Source organism: Lissotriton vulgaris, chromosome 6, assembly GCF_964263255.1.
Source record: "Lissotriton vulgaris chromosome 6, aLisVul1.2, whole genome shotgun sequence".
NCBI classification, from domain to species: domain Eukaryota; kingdom Metazoa; phylum Chordata; class Amphibia; order Caudata; family Salamandridae; genus Lissotriton; species Lissotriton vulgaris.
The window spans coordinates 1,655,340,385-1,655,360,565 of record NC_141694.1 but is presented as its reverse complement, the minus strand read 5'-3'; the positions used below and the strand labels follow the sequence as shown (position 1 = coordinate 1,655,360,565).

At 45.2% G+C, this 20,181-nt stretch overlaps 1 protein-coding gene across 4 annotated transcripts in view; it reads left to right on the top strand.

Annotated features, from left to right (window-relative positions):
- BICRAL (BICRA like chromatin remodeling complex associated protein) overlaps positions 1-20,181 on the top strand; it is a 744,270-nt gene that overhangs the window by 570,488 nt on the left and 153,601 nt on the right. The window lies entirely within an intron of this gene.

The following is a 20,181-nucleotide window of genomic DNA, read 5'->3' as shown; positions in this document are numbered from 1 at the left end:
TTTCTACGGAGGTCAGGGTTCTAAGTTTGCCCTACCTTGACGACTGACTTTTGAAAGCAGGCTTGCCCCAGATAGTCTTCTCTTACCTACAGACTACGGCTGACCTTCTGCATTCACTGGGGTTTACTGTCAACGTGCCGAAGTCACGCCTGACTCCCCCTCAGACGCTCCCTTTGATCAGAGCTATTATGGATACAGTGCAGTTTTAGCCTTATCTTCTGTAACAGCAAGTCCAGGACACTCAGGATAGGATTCTGATGCTTCAGCCTATATCCTGGATCGCGGTGAGGCTCACTCTTAGGCTGCTGGTTCTCATGGCCTCCTGCACCCTGCTGGTAAAACATAACCATTGGCATATGCTTGCCATGCAGTGGGATCTGAAGTCCCAGTGGGCACAGTATCAGGGGAATCTCACTGACCTGGTTCAGATATTGGAGGGAACTGCAAAGGATTTACAGTGGTGGCTTGTGGACCACGATTAGGTCAACAGCAGTCCCCTCTCTCTTCCCCAGAGCTCAGGGTAGTGACAGATACGTCACTTCTGTATTGGGGCTGCTATCTGGGAGAGATAAAGATCAGAGGACTCTGGTCACCGGCGGAGTTTCAGCTTAACATCAACCATTTGGAACTAAGAGTAAATCGTCCTGCATTTAAAGACTTTCTCCCTTTCATCAAGGGAAGGCTGGTTCAGGTGTTCACTGACAACACCATCGCCCTGTGGTATTGCAACAAGCAGGGCGGCGTTGGGTCGTGGACTCTGCGTCAAGAGGACATATTCCTGGTTGTTCAACATCTGACGTGCTTGCTGAATGCCAGAGCACATTAACCTAATATTCTCTCATGTAGTTAGTGTGCTTTTTGAAAAATCAATATAACATCATGAATGGCGTCTTCATCTGGAGGTGGCACAAGGTTTCTTCATAGATTTGGGAGATCCTTGATTAGTTCTAATCACCTCTGCGTAGAACGAGCAATGTCAGCACTTCTGCGCACTGGAGTTTTACAAGCGGCTCTCGCACAGAGACACATTTCGGCTGGAGTGGAGCTCAGGACTCCTAAACCTTTCCACCGATATCACTACTGTCCAGAGTTCTCAAGAAGATCAAGAACAAAGGAGCCTAAATTATCTTAGTGGCCCCGGAATGGGAAAGGAGAGTCTGGCATCCTGAAATCCTAAGCATGAGCATCTGTCCTTCGATCAGGCTGCCCCTTCAGGAGGATCTTTTGTTGCAGCAACAGGGCAGGGTCCTGCACCTTAAACTGCACACTGGTCATCTACATGCTTGGAAATTGAGTGGCAACAGTTGAGGATGTTTGATCTCCCTTACGAAGTGTGTGATGTCATCTTGGCAGCCAGACGTCCCTCCATCAAAACGATTTATGTCTGCCAATTGGATAAACTTGTGGCTTGGTGTGCTGCAAAATCTGTTAATCCTCGGTCTGCACCTTTGTCTGAAATTCTTTTGTTTGTCTTATCCCTTGACGGCAAGGCTTTGCTTTGGGCACAGTTAAAGAGTACCTTTCCACCATTTTAGTTTGTTGGACTAACCTTCCCAGTTTGTCTCCTGTTGAGACTCATTTCCTGGAAGATTTTCAGCATGCTCCTTCTACACCCTTCGTTATGCCCCCATGGGATCTTAATTCAGTCCTAACCTTTCTCATTTGCTCACCATTTGAGCTGATGCACAGCGGCCTTGTCAGACTGCTGACCATGAAAACCATCTTGCTTGTGGCAATTATATTTACCGAGAGGATTAGTGAGTGACAGGCCCTTTGGGTTCATATCAAATATAGAACCTTTTTCCCAGATAAACTGGCCGTTAAGGTCTGTGCCTCCTTTCTAACGAAGGTCGTTACTCCTTTTCATGGCAGGCAGAACATCACACTGCCTACTTTCTCCTCCCCTCCACTCATCCTACCTAGGAGGAGGAGAGACTCTACCGTCTGTACCCAAAAACAGGGCTGTCATTTTTTATTGATCCTACCAAAGTCTTCCGGGTGGACGATCAACTCTGTTGGTTTTACGGGTGCGAAGATCGGCAAGGCTGTTCACAAGTGAACCATCTCCAGAAGGCTTGTCCTCTGTATAAAAATCTGCTACGCAATGGCTAAAAAGCAGTCCCATGAGGGCTTAAGAGGTCACTCCACCAGTGTTACAGCTGTGAGATGTTAGCTGGAGGTGTACCAGTTCTGTATAACTGTCAGGTAGCTGCGAAGAGATACTTCAGGACCTAATTTTGGCACACTAGTCATTCCATCTCAGTGTGGCTCTGTGCTTCTGGTGCGGAAATACATGCTGGGTTGGTGCCTATATAGGTATCGCGCCTGTCACTTCTGGCATGGATGACACTATGTGGAGCCGAACAAAGCCACCTCAAAATTTCCAGATTCACTCTGACGCCTGGGTAATATTTTACAGTAAGGAATCTGCGGCTAGAAAGTGTCTCTATCAGATAAGACATTACCAAAGGTAAGTAACTTGTTAGTTATAACCTTACCTACTGTCATCGCTCTATAACTTTGTCTATATCATTGTGTTATACACTCTTCTTGGAGTTCATTTTTTGTGGAAATATCTGAATATCACATCTCATATGTAAATTGATGTTTCCTCCAACTACGGTGAAAGAAGATGGAGTAGACATTTGTCTGAACGTCATAAACGTGTGCACTGAACATGTATATAATATCTTGCTCAACTGAGGCCATAGAAGGGGAGTGCAAATATTGTATTTCCTGAACTTTTGTGCACTGTCTCTTGATCGGAATTTAAGGATAAATGCATATGAAATGAACAAGTGCGCACCACCACCTGCTACCTTTGTAAATGTGTTCATATTTATATAGCGCCTTTTACCCAGAGGTCTCGTAGCGCTGTATTCATACAACTTTGGAACCCTTCCTGGCTTTCCTGTGAGCTGTCCACTCCTGGGCACCCCCAAGGTGAAGCCAGTCATCCAAGCGCTGCTGGGGACGTTGTGGAGCTTAAGCAAGCTATTGCCCAGAGTCACAGAGTGGGACCCATGATTAGACTAGGCACAGAGGCGAGAATTATCAGGTCCGGGGAGATTGAATCCAAGAGCCGCCGAGGCAGGAATTGAACCCTGGTCCCAGGTCAGACCTCTGCATTAGGGTCTGCCGCTCTAACCATTGAGCCACGCTTCTCCACAACCTCTACCTTTGTGGTACTGGTGGTATGAAAACTAGACCTTATTGGATGCATGCCAATTTCTTATTGATGTGTAGTAAACGATTACCTTACGATGTATCGTGTGATGTATCATGATCACTTTAAACTGAAGTGGTGATTGACATGTCAGCCTTCTACATTCCGTATAGTGTGAACACATAAATATAATCTTCCTGATTTTAATAAAGCATTTCGTTTCAGAATTAATGAATCATTTTTTGGGGAGCGTCTACTTTTCACCATTGTTTTCCGGTACCTCTTCCACCAAACACATTTTCTTGCACCCCAAGATTGAACTGTTAATCTACTATTATAGTCTTCAACGTTGAATTGTTACTGCAGTCATTTAGTATTTTAATTATTATTCACCAGTGAATGTACCAAGAAAGAAAGCTCTGGATCAAATTGGCAATGGGATGTCATGGGACTGGTTGGTGGGCTGGTTCTGGATAGACATTTTATTCTGGTACATGTTTGTTGGTCAGTTTCCCAAGAATCGCTTTTCTAGATAAGTAAGATGGTTGGAGTGATTAAAAGCAACTTTACATAAAATAAACAGTTTGAAGATCTTGATTTCTTAGAGTAACTATCCCCATTTTTTTCTTTTTCCCTGTAGTTTTCTCTAACTCCTGTTGATTATATTTGTCTGAGCTAGCAACGCTTTATTTAACAATTGTTCTAAGTGTGGAAGGGTGAGCGGTAAAGTGAGTGGACTACTTCATTTTTCTTATCAGGCGATCATGATGTGGAGAAATGTAAGCACTGCATATCACGAAATTCAAGACACCCAGGTAAAACATTAAAGACCTCTCCAAACTGCATGAACAGTCTCTTCTCTGGAGCTTCTTCAGCTCCACAAGTTCTGTAGTTGCGCCTGACAAAAAGAAAGGAGACAAGTCTAAATTTCAACCTCTTTCTAAAAGTATGTTGGATGCTCAGTCTTTATGCCCCACAGTGGTCACTGAAAACAAGATCAGTGTTGCACTTACAAAGTCGTTTTTTCCTCCTGTTACAACATGTTCTCTTCAGACTTAAACAAGGTAGTTTTTTAAGTCGAGCCTAGTGCAGCACGCATGCGTTGCTCTATGGGAGGCTTCTTGTGAGCACTCAAACCTCTCACTGTGTGTCTGACTCCTTCCACATTGAACTGGCCTTTCTGTTTGTCTTTCAATAATGAAAGCACGCAAATGGCCAAAGGCGGGTGCATGTCCCACCTCCTTTCTCATGTATCACTCCCATGACCTTTTGCTCTTGGGAGCGAGCAGCGGCATGGAGGGTGGCATCTGCATTCCTGGTGGGTCAGGTTACACTCAACACACCCTGCTATTGCTTTTGCTTGTTATTCCAAGCCTTGAAGCCTTATCCTACGCTTTCCCGCCATGAAAGCGTCTTCTTTAATAGCAGCAGCTTGCATCATACATACTTTACATATCACAGAATGAAATTTAATGCAAATCCTTGCCAACCCTGAAGAACCGGGTTTTAGAACCCAGTGGCGCCAGGGGCACGCCCAAAGTCTTCGGGTTCACCTGTCTTAGAATACAGAGACACAGGATACTTCTCGGTGGCGTCAAAGATAGAGTTTATTGGCTGCAGCCAGAAACAGAAGTCCACGAAGTGCAACACAAGTATATTCGTAGGAGACTGCTCAAATTCGTAAAACAAGTCATCCTCTTTTATGCCAAAAATCACATTCTGGACAAACACCCACTATTTACAATTTGTCCAATCATAGGTAACATTACAAAAGGTATCGCATGACGACAAACCCACTTTTCAGTTGTCCGGCCCACCATTAATTATACGGGAAAGCCCAACATTCCTTCTTGCACAAGCCGGACAAACCCATAATAAAAGACCACAACCCATATCATAAATAGACCATAAAAGAAGAAACAAAAACAGATAAGAAGCAGAATAAGGGGTGTGTGTGTGTGTGTAATAAACTCTACAATGTCCTGTGCTTTGATCCTCAATCTTGATCAGCTACTGGGCAAGGAACTGGCTTAGCAAGGTCAGCTTCAGGCAACGGGGTCCGTTCACTCAGGTCATCCAGAAGTCAGCTAACGCGTACGTGTACTAAAGACTTGTTCGGCCGTAGTCATCGGCCTATGTGAGGGCAACCACAAAATGGCTGCCATCCACGAAATGGAACCCAGGGTTTGGAACAAAATCCCCAAATACACAGTGAATCAATCGGTCTAACATGACGAAATCACTCATAGTTGCCGCACTCACTAGTTACGGTTCGCTACTATCAAATTCGTAACGAAACCATGACATTTATGAAACTGGTTCAGAATTCAAGGAACCTCAGACCCACCTTTTGCCCTTACATAGGCAATAACCTAAACTCACGTCAATCTGAATCTAGGTCTATACCAATCTTCATCAGACCATCAAGATGTTGCTGGAGCATCATCCTATTACTCAGTACTTCTCTCGAGACAGGTCTCCTTACACACGTAGTAGCACAGAGGCTACATATAGCAGGAGCACATTGTACACAAAGACAAAATGAGAAAAGAATCGCTAAAGCCATCCCGATGATCATCAGAATCTTCCATCCCCAAGTGGATAAGAATTCCTAAAACCATCCAGTCAACAACCAATCTCCTTCGACCACATGTACAGACTCGGAGATCTTATGTAACTTAGAAACGGCTTAGTATACTGTAGGAGCATAGTCTGGTATGAAAACGCAGCAGCTCGATTGGATCAGTTTACATACTCCACCTCGATCTGCAAGTATGACATCTAAAACCATGCAGTTTTGTAATGTCATAAGACGATCTGATTGAAGCTCGGCAGTCAAATTACTAAGGGCACCGGCAGTTTCATTTATGGTGGACTCAACCACTCTCGTCAATTGCCGTATATTTCTACTGTTTGCCATAGGTCCCCAAAACGACAGGAAACCCTTGAGAAAGTCTCCCAATTCTTGTCCCGCGGTATGTTCCTTATCAAAGACACCACTAACAACTCTCGTTCTGCGGTAATCTGCACCAGCAGTATACGTAGGGAGTAACAAATACGCAACATAACAGGTTCCCGAAAAATCAGGGGGCAACCATGTATATGCTCTATCATAGCAGACAAAATACGTGCCCTTAACTGCTAAAAACAGTGGGGAAGTCTGGGACGCCAAAACATACGTCCGTGTACAAACACTCTTCCCCAATTGAGCTCTCGGATTCTTGCCATTACCTTGCAGACAAAAATAACCACGATGGGGTACGATCCAAATTGGAGGTGACTTTTTCCGTCGCTGCTTTTCACTCAGACTAACACTATATCCAGTCACGTTCCATCAGATATAAGCTAATGCCTCATCTTTAGGAATAGTCTCATATGTATCGATATCTCTGATCATATCCGTTATTCCCTTCACTAAGGCACTGTTACTCGAGTTATCTTTCATGGAACGCAAGGGATAGACTTCTTGGGCATAAATAAACATCGTCTGATACGCCCATACAGACCCATTGTAGCTAAATGGCAGAACCAGATATGGAATACCTCTATCCGTAGTATGCGGCATAAGACCACACACCCAACAATTAGTGGTGTTCACTACCAGCTGATGTTGATGCAGAAGCTGTACAAAAGAATTATTAACGAACTCTGATCTTCTAATCAGTTCATGTTCAGGTAAAGAATGAAAAGAATGCAAAGAAGTAGTAGTAGGGAAAGACATAGGTTGGGAGGTGGGTGCAGATGTCAATTGGGAAGCAAAAACAATCCAGCCCACCAAAGACAACGTCATGTTGAGAAACACCAAAAGACACATTATTAAGAAACATTTGCTATGCATTAATTTACACAATTTCATCTTAAAGTTCATTTCTGCAACAACTCTCTCGATCTCAAAAAACTCCATCCTCTAACCGTGCTGTTCGCGGCAGGTGGTTCTCTTCGCTCAGGTGTGCTTCTGTAAGTCCAGGGAACGCCCTAGAACAAACCAGAACCGTCGACCTTGCGTCTGCACGGTTTGCCACTCTAAGTCTTGATACCGCGACCCTACAGCTGAACCCGGATGGCGGTTCGAAAAAGAAAAATAGACCAAAACAGCTTTTCGGATGAGAGAGTGCAGTTTTCGAAAATAAAAAGGAATTATTTGTTTATTTGTCCATTGTTTCTTGGTCGCAAATTATAGCGGCCTTTACCAGGCACAGTTTGATCTTGAAACAACAACTCAGGCTCAGTGGTGTCCAATCTCAAAGAAGGAGGCACAGCTGCTTGCAAAATATCATCGTCCTCTCGTTCAGACCTTGTTCCAACCAGACGTGCATCACTAAACGGCACAAATTTCGGCCCTCCTTCTGTCTCTGAATCACCAACACCTTCACGGACCCACTGGTCATACGGCAGAGGTAACGGAACCCTCTTACAATGTACGCCGTGGATCCAGTTCTTCTTACCGTGGACTCTCACTGATGTTCGTGTTGACAAAAGTACTTGGTGTGGTCCTGTCCAACGGGGCTGATCATTCTTGGTTAGTTGAAAATTTCTCACTAGAACCCAGTGTCCAGGATTAATAGTGTGTCCTAGATCTTCATATGCTTGTGGAAGGTTATCATGAACCTGTTGATGTAAGACACGCAATTTAGCCGTCAGGTCACACAAGTAGTCAATCAATACAGGATGTTCAATCTCGCTAAACTTCGTCGGCCTCGGCACTCCCCACACATTTGCCGGGCGACCAAACACTATTTCGTATGGACTGAGGCCTACTCGGGAATGCACTGTAGTTCTAGTTGACAAAAGTGCCAACTGCAAAGCATCGGGCCATTGGAAACCAGAACTCGCCTGAATCTTGGCTAACTTCAGCTTCAGAGTGCCATTATAGCAGTCGACTAAACCAGCTGATTGGGGGTGATTTGCAGCATAGAATTTCTGCCTAATGCCCAAACCCTCGCACACTCTCTTCATAACCAGGCCCACTAATTCACTTCCATTATCACTCCACACCACCCTTGGCAAACCAAATCTAGGGAAGAATTCCTTGTGCAAGACTTTAGCTGTGGATAAGGCAGTATTATCTTTTAGGGGGTAAGCCTCTACCCATCTTGAAAAGGCACAGACAACCACAAGGACATATTTTAAATTGTTACATCTCACCATGTGGATAAAATCCAATTGCAACACCTCGAACGGATACGTCTGAGGCGCAAAGTGACCAGCTGGAGTTGGGGTTCCCTTGCCAGGTTTATACATCAGACAAACCATGCAATTCTTGACCAGATTCTCCGCACACTTAGGAATTCCAGCATTCTGCCATACTGGAGCCAACAACTTACAAATCCCTTTCTCACTAATGTGAGCCATTCCATGTGCCATCGTAACCACTGGAAGCACATACGCATCAGGCAACAACCATCGCTGATGTTCTGACAACTCAATCCAACAACCAGTTGAATCCAACATTCCCGTACTCTCTCTCTAAACACTCAACTCATTCTCAGTAGCTTCAGCCTGAATCGATTTCACACTCTCTATTGTGTCTTCACACATTCCTCTATCCGGAACCCATCTCGCTGGACCTGCAACATACATTCGACTCGTCACATCTTTCGCCGCTTCTTTCGCTACTTCATCCGCAAACGCATTACCACGACCAACGTCATCGGTAACCTTCTTATGTGCACTACATTTCACGATCGCAACTTGCGTCGGCAACGTAAGTGACTCAAGAAGTACATTCACCAACTGTCCATGCTGAATCTTCGTACCATGAATAAGGAATCCACGTTCCTTACACAAACGCCCGAAGCTATGGGCAACACCAAACACATACTGGCTATCAGTATACACAGTCACTCTCTTTCCTTTCGACAACACACATGCTCTCGTCAGTGCAATCAACTCTGCTGCTTGAGCTGAATTCTGTGGTATACGTGAAGCTTCAACAATCGTATGCAAAGTCGTAACTGCATACGCTGCAGTCGTATCGCCATTCGGAAGCTTAAAGCATGAACCATCTACCCATAAGGTACCATCAGAATTCGAAAGAAGAGTATCTTTCAGATCAATCCTACCCTTCGTTTCTTCCTCTGTCCTGAGAAAACAATCATGCTGTTCCTGTACATCTGTCTCTACAGAAATCGGCAACAACGTAGCTGGATTCAACGTGTTGCATCGCTTTATATGTACATGACTCGCTAAAAGCATCAATTCGCAACCTGACAATCGCGCACTAGTCAAGTGCTGTGTCTTGGTCCTGTTTAATAAAGTATCCACATTATTATGTTTATGACTACTATGACAAGCTATACCTCACTTTATTATGTTTATGACTACTATGACACTCTAAACCTACGCAACTCCTAATCGCTAACTATATAGGCAATTGTTTGATTATGTTATATAACCCTACCTCAACGAGCTTGAAGATACGACTATGACACAAGCTGAGACCAATGCACCTCTCAGTGCCTTTTAGCTAGTCACCCTTTTACCACACCGCTTCTACCTCATAACTGTGTGTTGTTATAATTGATGTGATAAATGTTCAAGTCTGTAATCTTTTTATGTTCAGCGCTCTGATACCCACGGGTCTTGTTCGCGCTATACAAAACACTATAAATAAATAAATAAAAAATGTGGAACCATCACAATCAACGTATTATCCATCACCAAACCAGCAGATTGTCGAATAGAAACAGCCGCTGCAGCTCTCAAACAACTCGGTAACGCTCTCGCTACCGGATCCAAAGTCGACAAGAAATACGCACATGGACGCTGCTTGTCGCCAAACTGTTGCGTCAGAACTGACAATGCACAACCCTCTCTCTTGTGAACATAGAGTGTAAAAGGGTTACTTTAGTCGGGAGTACCCAACACCGGAGCCGAACACAATGCATCACGTAATTCAGAAAAACTCTTCTGACATTCGTCAGACCAAGGAAGAGGATTCGGAGTATCCTTAAGAGTAAGTGCCAACAGAGGTTTCGCAAGTAACGAAAAATTCAGAATCCATTGTCTACAGTACGAGGTAATACCCAAGAAAGCACGCACTTCTCTCTGTGTGGTTGGCACAGTCATTTGCGCAATCGCTTGAATTCTTTCTGGGGTCAACCTTCTTCCCACCTTCGATAAGAGATGACCTAAGGTCACTTCTTGTCGACAAAACTGCAACTTCGAAGGTGACATTTTATGATGAAGGTCAGACAAATGTCGCAACAAAGAAAGAGTAGCTTCTTTACAAATCTCTTCATCATCAGCAGCAACTAACAGATCATACACATACTGAATAAGAGCAGCACCAGAAGGCAAGACAATTGTATCAAGCTGTGTTTTCAAGGCCTGACTATAGATGGATGGACTTTCACAATAGCCTTAAGGAGCGCGCTTAAACCGTAAGCTTCGGCCTCCTAAAGAGAAGCCAAAAATATCTCTACCCTCCTCGACAATTGGGATACTGAAGAAAGCATTCTTCAGATCTATAACCAAAAACCAGGCAGCTGAAGCAGGGATCATAGTCAACAGAGGCCATGCATGAGCCTTATCAACTAAGGAATTGGTGTGGCTTCAGAATGTTGTCTCACTAGACATCTGGTGCATACAAGCCAGAATATAGCTGAAAATTGCCTGTATGACACACTCGGCCATACACCACAAGTCTCCCAACTACCTCACTACAAAGCTGACTATATCTGGTGGCTCAAGATCCAATAGAAGCACAAAAAATCTCCTCCTGAAACCTCGAGGATTCCAGAAGGAAAAAACATACAAACGCTCCTTCTCAGGAATGGCACCCAGGATCTGGAATGCACTCCCTCCTGAAACAAGACTTATCTCCTCCACTTTTTTAAGAAGGAGATCAAAGCCATCCTTATGGCCAAGTTCACATGAACTCTATTATTGCTGGATCTAAGACTTTGCACCCTTGGTGTATTATTGGCACCTGATTGTGTATTGTATTATATTGTTATGTGTTTACTTGATTGCTATCCTTTTCTGCTCCTGTTGCCCCTACCCCTTGTTTCTGTAAAGCGCTCTGATATCTGCAAAGATCTTGTTCGCGCTATATAAAACTTTGAATAAATAAATAAATAAAACAAAGCAGTAATGTCCGGAACAACAGGAAACTGCGGTACACCAATCTTATTCACCTCTCGAAGGTCGATCACAAACCTATACACAGGCGGCTGAGAAGAATCAGTACGTTTCAAGACAGGCAAAACCGGTCTGTTACACACATTACCTCTTGTTTCCTCAATCACACCTTTCTCAATCAGATCATAGATGATCGCTAAAAGCGATCTTTCACCATCACTAGAAATCCTATATTGGGGAATACGTGGCAATCTAGCTTTTGCTTTAAGCGTCACAACATAAGGTGGAATCTCCAAAAGACCCACGTCATTAGGACCAGTAGCCCAAAGAGTATCAGGGAGAGAACACAATTCCGGTGGAAGCCGATCTTTAGACAAATACATCGGAGAGTTCACTCTCTTACCCAATGAAAGCTGTACTCCCGAAGGAGAACAATGCAATGTCGCATACAACCTCTTCAACAAATCCAAACCCAACAAATTCTCACCACAACCTGTTGTCAGAATGAGGGGTGCTTCCAATTCACAAGGTCCAACAGAAAGAGACAAGGGACTAGAAACTGGATTACGAACTGGGGCGCCAGAGAATCCTACTGAAACATTCATCAAGCCAGACAAAGGTGCGCCAGGGAGTTTAGAGTGCATAATAGAACTCTTCGCTGCACCAGTATCCAACAGAAAAGGCTCTGACAACCCTGATGTAATCACTTCAACATAAGGTCCACTCTGATCTACTGGAACTAACACTACTCCCTCTCTTTGTCCATGGCTGTCCTAGCAATCATTACCGTCAGCATTTTCACTCTCAACATAGTAATCATCAGCATAGTATTGAGTCGACTGACCAGACGCGACATTCTGTTGATCAAAACAATTCATAGAATTCTGTGGAGGAAAGGAACGTCCATTCTGGGGGAACACACCACGTCCTCTACCTCTAGGTGCTTGCTGAACACCTCGACCTCTCACACCAGATGCACCATTCGCACGCTGTAGCAAAATTGGACAACAATATGCACATTGATTAGGGCCTACAGGAACACACTGCTGAAAAGACTCGGGCTTCTGCGACCCTCTCTGAAACTGCTGAGGTTGCTGAAACTCACGCTGATTATAACGAGGCGAATACGCCTGTTGCAAAAGAACCTTTGTCTTTAATTCTTTAGTCTTTTTCTCGGCTTTCTCTTTCTCATCTTGATCTCTATTGTCGTAATATTGTGCAGTAGCCAATATCTGGGCCGAAGAAGAAACAGCCCATGAACTCTCAGAATCCTTCAACTTATTACACAACTCGGGAAGCAAATTATGAACAAACTTATCCACAAACAACCTTTGGCCACCTTCTGTACTCATATCTTGACCACTGTGATCGATAAACGTCTCTTCAAACCTAGTGAAGAAATCAGACACACTTTTGTCTTTCTTCTGCTTACATGCTGCTAACTTATCCCAATTCACTTGCATAGCAGGCATCAAAGTCTTCATAAAAGTAATAATCCTACCAGGAGGTTCCGCAACTAAAGGCTCAGGTTTAGCCCCTCCACCTTGACGACCATCTGCGGCAACAATATTCGCCCATGTATCACCTAACTCTACTGCATGATTCTCATGACGAATCTCCGCCCACAAAGGTTGAGGAACCACATTACCCAACAACATATCTATATCAGCTAAATTCATGATGCATGCGTCAACTGTCTGTGACAACTCTTTATAATACCCTGCAGGATTCTTACGGGGTCAGGTAGAGTCTGCTTAAGAGCCAAAACTTCAGCTCTCTTCCAAGGAACATGTACCCAGACACGCTGAAAATGAGCCGGTACAGCCAAGATACCCTGATTAGCATTAGCCACAACTTCCTCTTTCCATACCAGAGGAACTTCTCTCATGGGGTACTGCTTCACTCACGACTGAGAAGGAAAATCACTCCTAAACGCAAGTACCATCGCAACTGCTTTCTCAACATCGGGACCCACTATCGTCCCTTTCGCAAACTCGGATTGTACATTAAGTAACTCCAATGGGATCTGACCCAACTCATTATCTTCCCATTCCTCACGGAGGAAAGTACACATAACATTGAAGACGTACCTTTGCTTCGGTGCTTCCCATTGCTGGAAGACATCCATAACTGACTCTAGATTATATCTCAAAGTATTCGAAACCCATCTACGAGCCAAAAGATCTAACACTGCCCTTTCTTCTGGACTAGGAAGCTGGTTACATAATTGTTTACGCGCAGAAACAAGGGTCACACTCAATGACCCAAGGAAAGGAGACAAAAAGACCAGTAACAGTATCAGTCATTCTTTGTGAACAGAAGGAGAAGCTGTCATAAGGACAGGAGACAAAGTACTCTGAGATGAAACAAACGTAGGAGTAGTAGCATGAGAAGTCGCAAGTACAGGAGAAGAAAACAAAGGAGTTTGAGGCAAAGGAGTGAAAGGCAAAGCCAGCGGCCCTAGAGAAGGCTGCGCCGGAGGAGGAGGAACCAGCTGGGCAACAACCGGTGGCTGAACAACAGCAAGAGACACAACAACTGGAGGTTGTGCAACTAAAGGTTGCGGAGGTGCCGTAGCACTCTTCACATAAGGGGGTGGTGAACTCAACAAATGTGACATCAAAGGATCCTTTTCAGAATCTTTCGGCACATTCGAGACAAGAGGTGGCAAAGCCGGATAACACTTATCAATGGCCATGCAACGCAGTCTATCTGACACCTCAATCTCACAGTCTTCCTCATCTCCTTTAAACTGCCTAGCCGCTTGCATTAATCGATATATTCCTATCTTTCCTATCTCTTTTAGCTCGCTTAATTTCTCTCTGTTTGGCTTCCTTACGCCAGAGGCGGAAAGAGTCAAACATCGCCGGCCGGGCTTTCTTCTTAAATAGCTTAACTTCCAAATTATCTAAGATATCCGATTCGAAACTACCATGATGTGGGCATTTTAGGACACCATTTTTCCTAGTGTAGCGGACCCATACTTCATTAAACGTAATGGGGCCCACGCCATGTTTAGAATAGAGCTCATAAGTCGGAGTTCCAACCGGAGGTATCGGACACGAGTCCTCCAATCGGGAATCCCTGTTTCAACTACAACAAAACAAATTTCTAATTTTGCTAAGACCAGGCATCTTCGCTCACTAATCTAGCTTCAAACTTCAAGGGATTACCAAAAGCGATAGTCTCGTAAATGTATGAGTCCCTCGGCTTTGGTGCTTGCAAGTACCAAATCAAAGACCCAAGGAAAACCCAAAACAATGGACTGGGAGCGACCCACTTATACTTAACTAAGGTATCAGTCACGTCACCAGAAGACCCGTCTACCGTCTCGCCATACAAATCGTCACAAAGGGTCCAAGACAGGGCGACAGTCAGGGCAGCAGTCCTTCGTAGCCGTCGGAAAGCGGGAAGCCTCGCAGCAAAAACTTCAGTCCACATTCGACATGCCAGGGTCGATGAAGTGGGGGCCCTCTTCCAGAATTTCCTCACGAAGCTCCTCACGATCTTCAGGCTTGGACCGGTACCGCTGAAGTCGCCCAACATTGCGCGCCAACTGAAGAACCGGGTTTTAGAACCCAGCGGCGCCAGGGGCACGCCCAAAGTCTTCGGGTTCACCTGTCTTAGAATACAGAGACACGGGATACTTCTCGGTGGCGTCAAAGATAGAGTTTATTGGCTGCAGCCAGAAACAGAAGTCCACGAAGTACAACACAAGTATATTCGTAGGAGACTGCTCAAATTCGTAAGACAAGTCATCCTCTTTTATGCCAAAAATCACATTCTGGACAAACTCCCACTATTTACAATTTGTCCAATCATAGGTAACATTACAAAAGGTATCGCATGACGACAAACCCACTTTTCAGTTGTCCGGCCCACCATTAATTCTACGGGAAAGCCCAACATTCCTTCTTGCACAAGCCGGACAAACCCATAATAAAAGACCACAACCCATATCATAAATAGACCATAAAAGAAGAAACAAAAACAGATATGAAGCAGGATAAGGGGTGTGTGTGTGTGTCTAATAAACTCTACAATGTCCTGTGCTTTGGTCCTCAATCTTGATCAGCTACTGGGCAAGGAACTGGCTTTGCAAGGTCAGCTTCAGGCAACGGGGTCAGTTCACTCAGGTCATGCCGAAGTCAGCCAAAGAGTACGTGTACTAAAGACTTGTTCGGCCGTAGTCATCGGCCTATGTGAGGGCAACCACAAAATGGCTGCCATACACAAAATGGAACCCAGGGCTCGGAACGAAATCCCCAAATACACAGTGAATCCATCGGTCTAACATGACGAAATCACTCATACATGCCGCACTCACTAGTTACGGTTCGCTATTATCAAATTCGTAACGAAACCATGACATTTATGAAACAGGTTCAGAATTCACGGAACCTCAACCCTCACCGACAAATATGACGCACTAACTGAGCGTATGCAACCAATTTAAAGATTTATTTTCATAGGAATTCTGGCACCAACGTCAGCAATCTGAAAATAATGACAATTTAGCCGTAGTCAGGGATACTGAAAAGGACAAATCCCCCACCTTGCATACACCAACAGTGTCACCTTCACACCGAGTCGACTTTTGCAGCGGGGCTAAGGGATGGTGAAGGCTGAGGTTCGATCCTTGATACTCACAGACTACAGGGTGATGAAGCAGGTCCGTCTCATTCCAGCTGGAGCCCAGCAATTAGGAGCATCTCTCCGTCCTCTGCATACCTGCCCCTCTCCTCTTGTTAAGAAGATGACATCATCCCCTCAGACATGCACCTAACTCCGAGGAAGCCGCACCTCCTCCCGCAGCAGGCAGGTCACGGTTTGCCTTTAAGGCGAAGAAGGGCAGCTCAAGCCTCTTCCAAGATGGCTATCCAAGTCCTGCACCTCGCTACTATTCACCGCATTTCTGCACATTCATAGCTGCAGCGGATGAGGCCCTTATCTCTCTCTTTGCTGAAATGCAGGTCAGAACAGGAATCACTGGTGCAGGCTGGAGGGACTGCACTAAAGCACATCACACAGGGAAAGTAGCAGTCCGTTCTCCCTTCTGCAGTTCACGCTCAGAATTTTTTTTTTTTGTTTTGTCACAGCACTAACCCTCACATTTGCAATCCGTCGTTCATAGTTGGACTGTGCTTTTGTTTAAGAGAGATTTGCATGCCTTCTCTCCAGGAAGGTGGGAGGGAAGAGGGTGGAAAGCCATTTTATCAAAATACTGGCTTATACAGCCACCCACTATGAAGACAACCGTATCAGCAAGCCATTAAGCACTCCTCACAGCATGAAAGCAGAAGAGGGGGTCGGTAGTGTGTCATTTTAAATCACCCCAGTGATCTCCAGAGCTATGTAAAGCATTATGCGGGACACACACTTAAATACTCCATGCCTCACAGTACACAGGCTTGTAGTGCAAATGTCACTCTCCTACCTACGATTCCTCACTGAAAAAGTCGGATACATATCAGAATGGTGGTTCTGAAACACCAGTAGGGCCAGAGAAGGCCAGCGCCCCTTGAAGACTGGTGGGGCCTCTTAAGTCACTCACTTCAGGCTCCTGAAAGGTCAGTAGGTTTTGGGCAGTCAGTCACATGTGATGTCTATGTTTTATAGAGGCTACCAGATGTAACCTCTGTATAAACGCTTATAAGGTCCCAAAGGCGAGACCTATTGGCTGTGCCAATATTTGTTTTATACATCATTAGGGTCATGCAGTAATCGAAACAACTCCATGAGCTGGGTCTTGATAGATAGATTTTTGCATTAATTTGTGCTATAAAAAAGCTAACCATAAATGTCCAGGGCGACATAGAACTCGATCTACAAAGGAAAAAGCAGCTGTTAAACCCCTAATGGTTAACACGCACATTTCTGAAATCTGCAGTGCTGCTAGAAAGAAATCATGTCACACATTTCAAACATCTGTGCTTTGGTTCGAATTCCACAATGGATTCTCGGTTAGAAATAACTACCTTTAAGGATGTATTCTGTTTATAATATTTTATTCTCCCTCTTTCCATAGTAGGCCACTGTAGGAAGCTGGCTCTGTATATATTATGCCCAAGTAAGGTAGAAGTCCAGGGAATCCCCTGAGGTATAGCAGAGGCTAAATTAGGTAAGTACTAACACCTCTCTTTGTGGGAGTGTGGGCAGCAGTTAGGCTTATCCGAAGGGTGTGTTAAGCATTTATTGTATTCACTCAATCAAGACTGATGCACACACTCAGAGACTGAATCCAGAACAATTGGGTAAGTATCAAAAAAGGTATACTTGTATTTTATTTCTAGAACCTAGGAGGACTTGGTATAGGTAGGAAAAATATACTTTAAATGTTAAACCTTTTCACAGAAATGCAATTGAGGGTGTATTTGCAATTTTTAAAGGTTTGTATCACTTTAAAAAGCATGTTGAATTAGACAGTAATTACTTTCAGAATACTTTTTGGATTACTTTGAGTACTGGGGTGGTATGCCTAGATACCACACCTAAGGTTCTTACAATACACGGTAAGTAAGACTTTTATACTTTTCAGGTTAGTTCTCTTTTCTCCATACAAACATCAGTTCAACACTTAGAACATTTTAGGCCCAAAATCTCTTAACATGGGTCCCTGTGGGAGAAAAAGTGTTAGCGGTTTCTCAGGTAAATGCACAGCTTATATGTGGGAGTTTTGAGGGTTAGGACCAAGGTTCCCCAAGGTCTAGATGGACACTCAAGTTGCACCACCAGTGGCACTGGGGCGGACAGGTGCAGAGTGCAAGGGCCCAATGTTAGCCAATAAGTCTAAGGGGGCTTTCGGTTTGGAACTGCGGACAAGCAGGTCACTCAGGTGTGGGAGTAAAACTCCTGGTGTTAAGGTCAGCGCTGCGTGTGCCAATGACCAGCACAGGAGCTGCACCACCAGCGGCACTGGGGCAGCCGGGTGCAGGGTGAAAAAAGGACGTTAGGGCCCTGTGTGTTTCAATGGAGACCTTTGGTTTTGCGAAGTGGCTGCAGGCTTGGGCTTAGGCTGGGAGACTTCCTGAAGGCAACCACCGGCTGGAGTGGTAAGTTGGGATCTTGGGGGATGTCTGGGCACCGTTGGTTGGGCCACCCAAGGCCGTGGGGCATCTGGTGCAGGGGTGTCTTCTGACGTCAGGTTTTCTTACCAGGTTGCGGTCGGGGGGACCCTTCAGGTTGAAGCTGCAGACGTTGTTTCGAAGCTTGAGGGAGGTCGGGGATTACCAGGTCAGGATCGCTGGGGAGACCCCCATGTGGTGTTGGGCCACTCAAACTCAGGCCGTGGGCGTCTTCGGGTGCCAAGTAGTGCAGAATTGCAGAGTGCCCGGAACCCGGATTCTGTGGGTGAGTCTGCTTGAGCAAATTCGGTGCTCACGGGAGACAATGCTTGCAGGGCAGGTCCTATGGTCTCTGGGGTATGCTGGCTGGGGTTCTTGCTGTAGGCAGGTCGTAGATGGGTTAGGCCGTTAGGGCTGGAGCCAAAGCAGTTGGTGTCCTCTTCTTTCTGGGTGAGCATGACTCCTTGGTCCATCTTCTTTCTTCCTCAAATCCGAGGAGGCAAGGTTCAGGGTTGCACCTAAATACTGAATTCAGGTGATGGGAAGGTCAGGATCAATGTGTCACTTCCTTGGGCGGGGACACCCCCTATTATGCCACCCTCCAATGGGAGGGGCATGAGCCTCTCCCTAATTGGCTGAGTCCCACATCTTCAAGATGGAGGGGACTGAGATGTATGCTTCACCTAGCCTACCCCACATGAGGGGTGGGGTTGGCAAAGGTGGGCACACCTCTTCCTAGCTTGATTTTCCCAGCGATTCTCCCCTCCAAAGTGGGGGCCAGAACTGGTGGGAACCAGTTGCTAGGGTCAGCAAAAGGCAGGGGCAGCTTCCAAAGGCAGCAGGCCTTTGAAGCTTCCCCTTTCGTTGACCCAGCCCATGGTCCTGTGGGAGGAAGTATGACACCTACCCGGGATGGGCTTTGTTTCTGGACAGCGAGAGCGTAGGTTCTGTACCCAGGGCTCCAGAAACCTGTCTGGGGGTGTCAAATGGCAGGCAGCCATTCAGGAACCACCCCAGGGCTGGTCGATTTTTAGGGGGCAAGTCTAAGATGCCCTATGAATGCTTTTTAAATTAAACCCAACACTGGTATCAGTGTTGGTTTAATGTGCTGAGACGTTTGCTACCAAACTTCCCAGTTTTTAGTAAAGCCATTGTGGAGCTCGTAATGACCAACTCCCAGACCATATAATCTTTATGGCTTTATGACACTTATGTCTAAGAATGGGTTTAGACACTGTAGGGGTACAGAGCTCATGCCACTGTACCCTCACCTTAGTGTTAGTGCACTGTGCTAGAGGCGTGTCTTACCAAGGCCTCATGCAGTGGGGTGCAGGCATGGCACACAGGGATGTGTGCCATGTTGTCTCTTCACTTTTCTCTGCACCAAAACACGCAGCCTGAAATGGCAGTGTGGTGGTGTTAAGGTACAGGGCCTTTAATGGTGGCACAATAGGTGCTTCAGCACTCAGAGGCCTTCCCTGTTCACAGTGCCCTTGGTACCCATGGTACCTTTTACAAGGGGCTTACCTGTGGCCAGAGATGTGCCAATTGTGGAAACAAAGGTACAGTCTTGGGAAAGACTACAGGCCATGGGAACCTGATTGGTAGGGACCCATGGTACATCAAGTCAGGTTGCATCAGAAGTCGCGCAAAAAGTGGGGGGTAACCATGCAAAAAGGGGCCCTTTCCTACAGCCACTGTTTGCTATTCAGTCTTACTGGTCATTATATCATGATGATCCTGTAGATTTTATATCATCTTTAAGAAAATGCAGAGTGCAAAATATGTTGAACCAATTTATCAAACCTGCTTTTTAGAAATTTCAAAAGTACTCATGTTGAATGTATTTTATCTCACAAAGTTATTTGT